The sequence below is a fragment of the Leptonychotes weddellii genome, chromosome 7 (genome assembly GCF_054177405.1).
Source record: "Leptonychotes weddellii isolate Sample4059 chromosome 7, ASM5417740v2, whole genome shotgun sequence".
Taxonomy (NCBI): domain Eukaryota; kingdom Metazoa; phylum Chordata; class Mammalia; order Carnivora; family Phocidae; genus Leptonychotes; species Leptonychotes weddellii.
In genome coordinates, this window is record NC_138375.1 from 64,988,568 (window position 1) to 65,002,057 (window position 13,490).

The following is a 13,490-nucleotide window of genomic DNA, read 5'->3' on the forward strand; positions in this document are numbered from 1 at the left end:
CGCCTCGGATTCACTTCTCTGCACGTCCTACCTTCCAGAAAGTGGTCGCTTTTCTGATGAGAGAGTTGTTGCTCTTCTTTTCTTCGATCTCCTGTTGAGTTTGTAGGTGTTCAGAATGGTTTGATCCCTATCCAGCTGAATTCCTGAGAGGAGACGAAATCCAGGTCTCCTACTCCTCCGCCATCTTGCTCCGCCCCCCGCAGCATTACTTACAATAGCCAAGATATGGAAGCAACCTAAGTGCCCACTGATAGATAAATGGATAAAGAAGATGTGGCATATATATATACAATTAAATATCACTCAGCCAAAACAAAAAAAAGAATTAAATTTTACCATTTGCAACATGGATGGACTGAGAGAGTCGTGCTAAATGAAGTAAGTCAGACTGAGAAAGATCAACAAATACCAAACAAATGATTTCATTTATATGTGAGATCTAAAAAGCAAAACCAACTAACCACAAAAAAACAGGAACAGATTCTTGAATACAAAGAATAAACTGGTAGTTACTAGGGGTGGGGTGATGGGCAAAATAGGTAGAGGACATTAATAAGAACAAACCTCCAGTTATAAATAAATCACTGGGATGAAAAGTGTAGCATAGGGAATATAGTCAATAATACTGTAATAACATGGGTGCCTGGGTGGCTCAGTTGTTAAGTGTCTGCCTTCGGCTCAGGTCATGATCCCAGGGTCCTGGGATCAAGCCCCACATTAGGCTCCCCGCTCAGTGGGAAGCCTGCTTCTCCCTCTCCCTCAGCCTGCTGCTCCCCCTGCTTGTGCATTCTCTCTCTCTCTCTCTCTAATAATAAAAAAAAAATCTTAAAAAAAAAGATTTAAAAAAAATACTGTAATAACATTGTATGGTGAGGTGGTAACTACACTCATCTTGGTGAATACTGCAACACTGTTTGCTCACTGTGTTAAAAAAAAAAAAAAAAAAAAAAAGGAAATGGGCAAAGGACCTGAATAGACCTTTTGCCAAAAAAGACCTTCAGATGGCCAACAGACACATGAAAAGATGCACAACATCACTCATCATTAGAGAAATGCAAATCAAAACCACAACAAGGGCTCCCTGGTGGCTCAGGCGGTTAAGCGTCCGGCTCTTGATTTTGGCTTATGTCATGATCTCAGGGTCGTGGGATTGAGCCCCATGTTGGGTTCTACACCCAACACAGAGTCGGCTTGCCCCTCTCCCTCTGCTCCCCCACCTGCTTGCTCATTCTCTCTCTCTCTCAAATAAATAAATAAATAAATAAAATCTTTAAAAAACAACATAATGAAATATTACCACACACTTAACAGCATGATTAATATCAAAAAGACAATAAGTAACAAGTGTTGGAAAAGATATGGAGAAAAGGGAACCCTCTTGCATTGTTGATGGAAGATAAATTGGTGTAATCACTATGAAAACCAGTACAGAGATTCCTCAGAAAATGAAAAATAGAACTACTATATGATCCAGCAATTCCACTTCTGGGTGTTTAGCTAAAGAAAATACACTAATTTGAAAAGATGTATGTACCCTTATGCTCACTGCAGCATTATTTACAATAGTGTGGAAGCAACCTAAATGTTTATCAATAGATGAGTAGACAAAGAGGTTTATATATAAATACACATACATAGAAACACATACATAAAACATGCAATGGAATATTACTCAGTCATAAAGAAGAATGTAATCTTGCGATTTGAGACAACACAAATGGACCTAGAGAGTATTATGCTAAGTGAAATAAGCCAGAGAAAGACAAAGATCTTATGATCTCACTTATATATGGAACCTAAAAAACCAAACCAAGCCAAAACAAACCTACCTTAATTCATAGATACAAAGGACAGACTGGTGGTTGCCAGAGGTGGTGGGATTAGGGGGTGGGTGAAATGGGTAAAGGTGGTCAAAATATACAAACTTCCAGTTATAAAATAAGTAAGTAACAAGGATATAATGTACAGCATGGTGACTACAGTTAATAATACTGTATTGTATATTTGAAAGTTTTTAATAGATCTTAAAAGTTTTTACTGTAAGAAAAAAACTATGTTTGGTGATGGATGTTAATTAGACTTGTGGTGATCATTTCACAGTATACGAATATCAAATCATTATATTGTACCCCTGAAACTTCTATATCAATTATAGCTTAATTTAAAATGATGTTCATTATAGCTGTGGCATTAGCTATATTTTAACTACATTCTCTCAAAATTGATCATTCATATTGATGATTCATGTACAGTATATAGAACAAATTTCAATCATTACATATGATTGACCATCATGTCCCACCAGGGAACCATAAAAGGCACAAGAACATAAGATTTTGTCTTTAAGTCTCCAACTGGTCTCCAGTTCTCCTCTTGTCTCTCTAGCACCTAACAAATTTTCAAGCCACAACTATGTGCCAAGTCTGTCCCTCATTTTGTCTCTCTCTCTGAGCCCCAGAAAGTTGGGGGTGCTTTGCCCAAAGTCTCCTAAGGAGTAAAGCCAGGACTTGAAGCCAGCTGTGTGTGAACACAAATCCAGAATCTACCAAAAGGGCCTGGTGACTCAAACTGGGTTGAGGCAAAGTTACTGACTGACCTCTGGAGAAGTCTTAATTGAATAAGGGGAAGATTCGATAATATTCTGTGGCCAATCCAAGAGTTTCATGGTTGTTAATGAAACACTTTGTAGATTCGAGTAAGTCCTCTCATTGCTCCTTCGGATTATCATTACCCATATTCTTTCTGGCAGTCTTTGACTCTGGCTTTCTTTGGAATTTATCATTTGGCCCCTCTCTAACCACACTTTGTTATGCTAAACAGGAAAAGGCAAAAGAGAGAAACTCAAAAGATACCACCTTAGTTGTTTATCCCTAGCTGCTACGTAATTCACATTAGCACACTAAAATATTAAGACACTTTTCTTTGTAATTTCCTTTAAACAACACAAATTCCTTCTGTCTTTTTCACTTATAATTTTCACAAACTATTTTTTTTCCCATGTGTAGGTTTGTCTAACAGCACAGAATTTGAGATTTAGAAGTTACTTGGTTTCTTCATTTGCTTTCATATGTGTGAAACTCGACTGACAATTTAAATTTTTTTTTAATTCTGAAAATTACCGTTTAATTTGGGCATTTCTCCAGCTGCCTTTGTTTGTTGTTACCCATGATAATCTAGTGTCCCATTATTGTGAAAAATTAAGGGTTGCCTAATCATGAAAGACTAATGAGCAATAAATATGCTCAACTGGATATTCTCAATAAAACAGAATAAGGAATGAGCCACATTCTTGATTATGGCACCATGTGTTTCATTCCATAGATTAACTACAATTCAATTCTTTTAAAAAAGAGATGGGGGCATCTGGGTGGCTCAGTTAGTTAAGTGTCCAACTCTTGATGTCAACTCAGGTCTTGATCTTAGGGTTGTGAGTTCAAGGCCTGCACTGGGCCGCAATGTTGAGCATGGAGACTACTTAAAAAAAAAAAAAAAAGAAAAAAGAGAGAGATGAAATGGACCAACAAAGAGGACTGGGCTTGGACATAACTAAAGTAGGTAGGTAACTTTCAAGGAGTTTGCATTTAAGTGGGACAGCAAAAACTTTTAGTCACCTATCTAATAATTATACTGTCCTCTTTTCCTAATTTCAAAACCCTTGTATTTATTTTTGGCAGAGACATTCCAAAGCTAAAAATTACAGTTGGTAAGATGTAAGTCCAAATTGCTTGGGGGAACTTCTGAAGAAATAGCATAAAAGGGTACAGTCGGCTAGGACTCCTTTCTAGCTCCACACCCTCCCTGCCCTCTTTCCTGCCTGGATGTGGAATCACCACAGAGCCCATCTTAGACCATGAGGTCAACTTCAGGAAGAAAATTATACTTTCAGGATAAAGAGGCAGAAAAGGTCACCTGTTGACTGTGGAGCACCTAAAGCCCTGGACTGTCTATCACTGGACTTCCTTTCTGGGAGAGAAACTCCCTTACTTAAGCCATTGTTATTTCTAATCTCTATTACTAGCAGTCAGATGCAGTTCCTAATTGAGATCTGAAGTAAAATACTCACTACTGTCTAAATTTAGAAGGCAGTGAGTCTTGTTTGTCTTAAGCTTTGATCTCTCTCGAAGAGCAAAGTCCCCTGGGAGAGGAAACATTGTTGAGCTGAAGGTCATTTAGGTACAGCAGGTTTTGCAAAGGAGAGCAAAAGTAGAGATAAAAGTCCTCAGAGTGGAAAAAAGGTCACTTGTAGATGTCACGGAGAGCACACCAAATAAACAACTAATAAGATAATTAATACATTGGGTCATTTTCATATAAATGGAGTGATCAAGAGACTTTGAATTAAGATTTCTGGAAGATTCCAAAACAAAAAAATGTGGGTCGCATCAGCAGGACAAATTGTGCTAAGCAAAAGAAAAACAACACAATCCTGTTCATCTGACATGTTTCTCCTTTGAATTTTATAGTCACATTTTTTTTCCCTTTAGGGATGCAGAATAACTAGGCAGGAAGGCTCCACCTGGGGGCACCTTCTTATCACCAGACAGTAAGACCCCTCCCTCCCTTTCCCATCCATAAAATTTACTATGTTATTCTCTTATTGATCAGCCCCTGCTGATTTTGAGAGTCAGAAATTTTACAAAAATATTATAATACCTTTCAATCTTCTTTCTCTTTGAAGTTCCAGCCATTATAATTCAGCTATTTCTTGGCTCATAAACTTGGCAAGGCTTTCTGGGAAAAAAAAAAAGTCATCTCATTGGCCGAGAGCTTTCTCATATGCTGACAGTTTAGCTTATATGAAATCGCTGAGTAATAAGGAGGATAAAATAAGGCTTGTAAGGGAAACAGGAAGCAGTATACCCTCCACAAATGAATCCCAGACACTGATTTTTGCTTATCTAAGAAGATGAAGGGTCTTTCCTTTGAGGCTGCATTCATTGACCTCTTGCTGAAACTGTTTATTCAATGTGATTTCTCCACTGGATTGAGAGTGGTCTTGCTTTCTTCCCTAAACCTTTCCTTAAGTGCTGTTTCCGATCTAATTCTGTACTGTCACATTGCAGCAGTCTTCTGTAACCCCTTCTGCTCAGGAACACAGCTGGAAGCTTAGGACCACTTAGGATGCTGTACTCTCAAGTAGCCCTTCATCTCAAAACAAATCTTTTTTTTTTTAAAGATTTTATTTATTTATTTGACAGAGAAAGACACAGCGAGAGAGGGAACACAAGCAGGGGGAGTGGGAGAGGGAGAAGCAGGCTCCCTGCAGAGCAGGGAGCCCGATGCGGGGCTCGATCCCAGGACCCTGGGATCATCACCTGAGCCGAAGGCAGACACTTAACGTCTGAGCCACCCAGGCGCCCCTCAAAACAAATCTCTTAAAACTATTTCTTGGCGTGAATCTTTGTCGACTGTTCTATCTGACATCTCATGAAGACTGAAAAGAGGAAGCTTGTGCACCTCTGAAGAGAGCCCATCTCCATCTCCGCATGGCAAGTACATAGAGAATACTAATTAGCTAAGTCCTTGAGTAGACAATGTAGGAGACATCTGCCCTTGCTTTCTCCATGCTAAATCCCTTTTCCATGCTTACTATTAAAAAAAAAAAAAAATCACAGGAAGTAAAAATGGTTCCAATTAAAAACACACTCTTTCACACATCCTGTCCTGCTTAACAGTGCCATAATTCTACTGCACTGTAAACAATTAGATAGAGATATTGTAAAATTAGCTCCAATTTGCATAATAATGCTTGATTGTCAAAATTTAGTGACTGCATTTGCACAAATTTAATAACAATTCAGCTTACATTTTTTTGTTTTAATGTATTTTATACAAATAATGTCAAATTTATAGATTACTAGTTTCCCAAAAGCAAGCCAGATGAGGACATTGCATTTCTGCAAGTTTAATACACGACATGATATGGTAATTCTAGCCTTCTAAAATTAAAGGTCACCTCCTTTCCCGATTCTGTTTTTCCCCCCCTGCTTAACAAAAAAAATGTTTTTGAGACTCCTAATGATCTGGAACAAAGAAAAATATATCCAATGCTCAATGACATCTAAATCAGCTCAAAATATTTTAAATCTATTTTCCCCCATTTTACTTTTAGGGAACTGTAGAATTAATTCCTAAAATCTAATTTTAAGGATGTTTTTAGGTTTAAAATCAATCACATTTGCATCCTGGGTTGGCAGAGCAAATTGCATTAAAAGATGTTTTTATTGTATTAATTGTCATAGATGTTAATTCGATGGATCTAACCATTATTGTCTTTTGGACTTACAGTATAATTCCACCTGATAGAAATTGAATTGCCTCATAAGCTCTGCCCTTATCTGAGGCTTTGTGCTCCCCAGCCACTGGGTCAATGATGAAATCATTTCAAGTCCTGAATCATTGCTTTCCTTGAGGAAAATTTCAGTGATTATTGCCATAACAGGGCATCCCTTTTTCACAAGAGACCAGCAGCGGTTTCTTGTAAAAAAAATTAAAAAATTAGGACGGTTTTTTAGCATATATAAAGTGGTAAGTGACTGTTAAGGTAGTTTGTTAACTATTGAAAAAAATTTTTTGATAAAATTTGTTGTTAAACATTCAAACAAGCGGTCAAAAAAGGGCACACAAATATGTATTTCTTTATGGTGGTTTAGAATTCTTTGGTTCTGTTCAGGGCTTCTCCATGTAGTTAGTTGTGCATGTTACTGGCTAAGGGAGGGACTAAATGAGGGCTGAAATCCAGCTTACACCCCACTTGTCTAGGTGGGTGCTGTGAAACGGAGCTGCATAAACCCATTGGGAAAAGCGCTGTTGTCTGTTTACACAACGGCATTCTAGGTGTTCATGGCAGCCTTAGTCGGACTCTCCAGGTTGGTATAAATGTGGTTTGGCTTAACAAAACAAACAAAAACAAAAACAAACAAAAAACTACTTCCAAGGGTCTTTTTCACAATTTTGTAATTTTAAATAAGTGATTCCAGTTTATATCCCATGAGGGTTTAAACTCAAAATGCTAATCCCCAATAATTGTCATAAAGAGGATTATGGAAACCACCAGTAGCAACATCCAAGTCAATCCTGGTTCAATGTAGGTCTTCTTACTCAAGGTTTCATAGGAACTTGTGTTTATATCTGTACTAGAAAAATGATGTCAATACTCGTCCAGTGAATTTGATCACCATCAGTAATTGATTACAATAATCAGGCCAAATATCTCATTCACTACTTCATCCCTCATCTTCTTCTAAGTGATGGCAGTTTTTCTGTTATTTTATTTTGTCTAGACTCTTAGAAGTACTTCAACTGTTCCCTTTGGTTTTCCAAATAATCCATCTATCCTTTAATCTTGCCATCTCTGAGGTGGTTCATAACACTGACTAAACTGCTTCTTTATTCATGGAGTTGTCTAGATTTACTGATAAAAAAGTTGTTTGGTTCAGGCAGATTTTGCATTTCATAAGAATTTGTTTCTGTAATTATTTGCTATGTGAATAACTTTATTTGCCATGTATTCTGGTCTATTTAAAGACATCTGGCATATTTAAATGACCAGATAGAAGACACATGACAAGTAAGAATGTAAATTTCAAACAAGGAGAGAAATTTAAAAAGTGGTTAAGTAATAAATAAATACATGTATGGTTTAGCACATAAGTTTGTATTTTGTATGTGTGTTTTGCACATAGTTATTTCATTAGTGGTCTGAAAAAAAAGTATTTGAATTAATCACCTCTCCCTAACATGTTTTTCTATACCAGCTGGTAGCTTGTGAAAATTTCCCTTATTATTTCATATTAGCCTCTGTAGATCTCTGTACATAAATTGTCAGAGTGCAAAGAAGACATAGAAAGAACAATGATAATATGTATTTAGGTGTATATATTATAAGCACAATCTTATAGATTAAAGAATATGATGGAGGTCCTCATCCAATTAAGCCTAGAGTGCCAGATGCATTCCTATTCTGAACTTTCTCTGATGCACATCAGTGAGGTGCTATCCTTAATAGATGCAATCCATAAAAGCTCTAACTGAAACCTCTCTAAGACTGATTTGAAAAGAAACCTTATGTATTTGTAAATGCTAAAAAACCTTATTTTTCTTACTACTCATATTAAAATTTGAAACATGCATAGAAAACAAGGAAGATTGCATTCATTTACTTTCTAGGCCAAAGAACAGGGAGCATAGGCACACTGCTGAGGTCTACATGATGATTCTCAACTTCAGTCCTAGACTACTTTCAAATTTTTACTTTTAAAATCTATATATCATCTGTATTATTTGCTTATTTTTTCCTTAAATGGTCTAGTTAAAAAAATCTGGATATGGAGATTATATATATATATATATATAATTTTATTTTAGTTTTTTATTTTTTGGGGGGGATATATTTTTTAAAGGAAAATTTATGTTACTACTATAAAGGGACAAATCACTATCACTTGTCTTGAGATACTATAAAAGTAAATATAATGAAACTAAACCAATTTTAGTAAATTCTAGCTGGGCAGTTTTGCTGTCAAATGCTCTAAGCCCTAGCTTTACTATTTGTTAAAAGAGTAGGAGGAAGGAAGGGAATAGGAAGGAGGAAGAGAAGGAGGAAAAGAAAAAAGGAGGGGAGAGAGAGAGAGAGATAAATTGACAAGTTTGGAAGAGACATTATAGTCTCATCTGTTTTTCTAAAAGCCTAAAGACCTTTGTAAGGGAAATACATTTCTTCATATGGCATTCAAAGTTATTTAATGTCAGGTTTATCTACCCCTTAGGAACATCTTTAATTATGGTAGGGGTATGGTCCCAAATTTTTGCTAACACTGTGCAGAGTTTTCTGCCATGTGTGTTATGCCCTTCTGCATGCTTCTGACTCAACATTGTTTCCATCCTTTTGCCACTTAATGAAATGGCCCCTGACCATAAAAAGCATTTGGTAACAGCCAGCAAAAATCATAGCATAATCACTCAATCTATTTATTCATTTGTTCAATAGACATATAATAGGTATAAACTAAAGCAAGCAAGCAAACATTGCTACTAGGTGCAAATACAAAGATTCAGTCCCACTTCCATGCTTAATCCAATGGAGATTTATTACCCAAAGTTTTAAAATTGTAATTTAAAAAAGAATCAAGAGGGTGCCTGGGGGACTCGGTTGGTTAAGCATCCGACTCTTGATTTCAGCTCAGATCATGATCTCAGGGTCATGGGATTGAGCCCTGAGTTGGGCTCTGTGCTCAACAGGGAGTCTGCTTGAGATTTTCTCTCCCTCTCTCCCTCTGCCCCTCTCCTCCGTGTTCTCTCAAATAAATAAATCTTTTAAAAAAATTTAAAAATAAAAGAGAATAAAGAGAAATTGTTCCATTCCTGATATTTTTTGTTAAGCACTTCTTCTATCTGCCTCAGAAAAAAAGTGGGGGGAGGAGTTGACTCAAGATGGTGATGTTGGAGAATCCAAAACTTACCTCTCCCAGAAGGAGAAGAAAGAAGGAGGCAGAAAACACATTTGGAGAAATAATGGTTGAAAATTTGCCTAACCTAGGGAAGAAAACAGACATCCATTTCCAGGAAGCCTAGAGAGTTCCAAATAAGATGAACTCAGCAACTCACATCAGGACACATTATGACTATAGTGTCAAAAGTTAAAGACAAGGAGAGAATCATAAAAGCATTGAGAAAAACAACTTGTTACTTAAAAGGGGCCATACATAAGACTATGTACAGATTTTTCAGCAGAAACTTTGCATATATCATGCCACCCCTCTGTCCTGAAAAGTACTCCAAGAAAAAAAACTGCCAACCAAGAATACACGACCAGGTAAAGTTGTCCTTTATTTGAAGAAGACAGAAAGTTTTACAGACAAGCAAAAGATAAAGGAGCTCCTCACCACTAGATCGGACTTACAAGAAATGATAAAGGGACTTCTTAAAACTAAACAAAAGGGTGCTAATTAATAATAGGAAAATATGTGAAAGTATACATCTCACTGGTAATGGTAAATTTATAGTCAAATTCAGAATAATCTGATGTTTTAAAGTGGTGGGTTAATCTCTTCTAAATCTAGTATGATGGTTAAAAGACAAAGTAGTAAAATAACTATAATTATAGTTACATAGTTTTGGTTATATAGTTAGAACTATAGTTTTAGTTGTTAATGAATACGTATTAAAAAGCAAAGAATTCAGAATAATCTTCTAAAAAGAAGTTTTATAAACTACAAGAACATACAGATAACAAAATGAAATTAGCAAACAATGCATGAAGAATATGAGAAGTTCAACAAAGCACTAGGAACCATCAAAACAAAAAACAACCAACAAATCTTAGAGCTGAAAAATACAATGACTGAACTGCAGAACTCAGAGAGAGCTTCAAAAAAGATGCAACCATGCAGAAGAAAGAATCAATGACCTAGAAGACAGGACATCCAAGATTATTCAGTGAGAAGAGCAAAAAGAAAAAATAATGAAAAAGAGTGAAGAAACCTGATGGGAACTATTGGACACAATAGCAAGAAATACTACACATATTATGGAATTCCAAAGGAGAAGAAAAAGAGACAGAAAGTATATTTAAAACAATAATGGCTAAAAATGTCCCAAGCCTGAGGGAAAAAAATGGTCTTTCAGATCCATGAGGCTTAAAGGACCCCAAATAGGTTGGACCCAAATAGGGCTACACTGAGACACATGAGAAACTGTCAAATTCAAAGACAAAGAATTTTGAAAGAAGGAAAAGAGAAATTAAATACGGGGAGCCCCTCTCCCCCCACCTCACATGAAGGTACAGATACATTTCTCAGCAGAAACTCTTCAGACTAGGAAAGAATGGGAAGACAGATTCAAAATATTGAAAGAAAACAACTGTTAACCAAGAATTTTAAACTCAGCAAAGCCATCATTCAGAAATGAAAGCAAGATGAAGATTACCAAACAAAGAAAAGCTGAGGGAGTTCATCAAGACTAGATCTGCCTTACAAACATTTTCAAAGGAGGTTTGTTGAGTAGGACTAAAAGGATGCTAATTTAGGTCATGAAAATTTAAGAAGGTAGCCTAGAACTCACTGGTAATGATAAATATACAGTCAAAGTTAGATTCTGTAATGCAGTAATGGTGGTGTGTAATTGCCTTGCAACTTCAGTTTAAAAGTTAAAAACTGAATGTAGTAAAAAATAGCCATAACTATCACAATCTGTTATTAGACACACAATATAAAAAAAAAAATGTAACCTGTAACATCAGTAACCTAATATATGAAGGGGAGGAGAGTAGAAGTGTAAGGTATAGAATTGTTATCCAAGTTAAGTTGTTAGTTTAAAATAAGGTGTTATATTTTTAACATATTTTGTGTAAGCTTCATGGTAACCACAAGGAAAAAACCTGTAGAAATTACACACAAAAAAATAATTAAGAAGTCCACATACTGATACCAAAAGGCATCAAAACACACCCATGCAGGATAAGAAGAAACAATGGATCTACAAAAGAGTCAGAAACAAAAAAAAATGACCATAATTACTTTATATAAATGGATTAAGTTTTTAAATCAAAAGAAATAGAAAGGCTGAAGTGATTAAAAAACAAAATCCAGAGATATGCTGTCTATGAGATATTCATGTTAGCCTTAAAGAGACTTACAGATTGTGAGTGATAGAAAAACATATCTCAAGCAAATGTAAAAAAAAAAAAAAGGCAAGGGTAGTTAGACAAAAAGGATTTTAAACTAGAAATGGCAAAAGAGACAAAGGCCATTATATAGTAATAAAGGTGTCAATCCATCAAGAATATGTAACATTTGTAAGTATTTATATATACAACATTAGAACACCTAAATGTGTACAGAAAATATAAAAAGCAACATGGAGAAATTATCAGAAATACAATAATGACTGGGAACTTTAATACCCCATTCTCAGCTCATCCAGACAGAGAATCAGTAAGGAAACTGTGGATTTGAATAACTCTATAGGCCAAATGGACCTAACAGACATACACAGAACATTCTATCCTACAACAGCAGAATACACACTCTTCTCAAGTGCACATGAAACATTTTATAGGATAGACCATATGTTGTATTAGTGAATTCAAGAATACTGAAGTCATATCAAGTACCTTCTTCGACCACAGTGGTATGAAACTAGAAATCCATACAAGGAAGAAAACTGGAAAATGCAAGAAGACATGGAAATTAAACAACATTCTCTTGAAAAATCATTAGATCGATGAAGATATTAAAGGGGAAATAAAGAACTATCCTGGACAATGAAAATGGAAACAATATACCAAAACATGGGAAGCAGCAAAAGCAGTCCTAACAGGGAAATTCATAGTGTTAAAATGTATACATCAAGAAACAAGAAGGATCTCAAATAAGCAACTTAAGGTTACATCACAAGGAGCTAGAGTAAGAAAAAAAAACAGCCCAAAGATAGAAGGAAGGAAATAACAAAGATCAGAATGGAAATAAAATAGAGACTAAAAAGAAAATAGAAAAGGTAATTTAAACAAGAGCTATTTTTTGGGGCACCTGGGTGGCTCAGTCATTAAGCATCTGCCTTTGGCTCAAGTTGTGATCCCAGGGTCCTGGGATTGAGCCCCACATTGGGCTCCCTGCTCGGCTCCCTGCTCAGCGGGAAGCCTGCTTCTCCCTCTCTCACTCCCCTTGCTTGTTTTCCTTCTCTCGCTGTGTCTCTCTGTGTCAAATAAATAAATAAAATCTTTAAAAAAAAATAAAATAAACAAGAACTATTTTTTGAAAAGATGAACAAAACTGACAAACCCATAGCTAGACTCACCAAGAGAAAAACATAGTATCAGAAATGAAAGAGATGTTACAACTGATACCACAACAAAAGATAAGAGACTACTATGAACAATTATATGCCAACAAATTGGACAATCTAGAAGAAATGGATAAATTTCTAGAAACTTGCAACCTATCAAGACTGAATCATGAAGACAGAAAACAATTGGACTGACTAAAACTACAAGGAGATTGAATCAGTAAGAGAAAACCTCTCAAACAAAAGTTCAAGACCAGAGGGCCTACTGGTCAATTCTACCAAACGTTTAAGGAACACCAATCCTTACCAAATTCTTTCAAGAAGACAGAAGAGGCAGTAACACTTTGAAACTCATTTTAGGAGGCCAGCATTACCCTAATACCAAAGTCAGTAAAGGACACTATAAGAAAACTATAGACCAGTAACTCTGATGAATATAGATGTAAAAATTCTGAATAAAATAGTAGCAAACTGAATTCAGCAGCACATTAAAAAGATAATGCTCCAAGTTCAAGTGGGATTTATCCCTCTTGAAGCAAGAATATTTCAACATCTGCAAAATCAAAATGAATATATCACATTAATAGGATGCAAGGGAAAAAAAAATCACATTATCTCAATAGATATAGGAAAAACATCAGACAAAATTCAATACTCCTTGATGAAAACACTCTTAAATTAGATATAGAAGGAACATACCTCAAAAT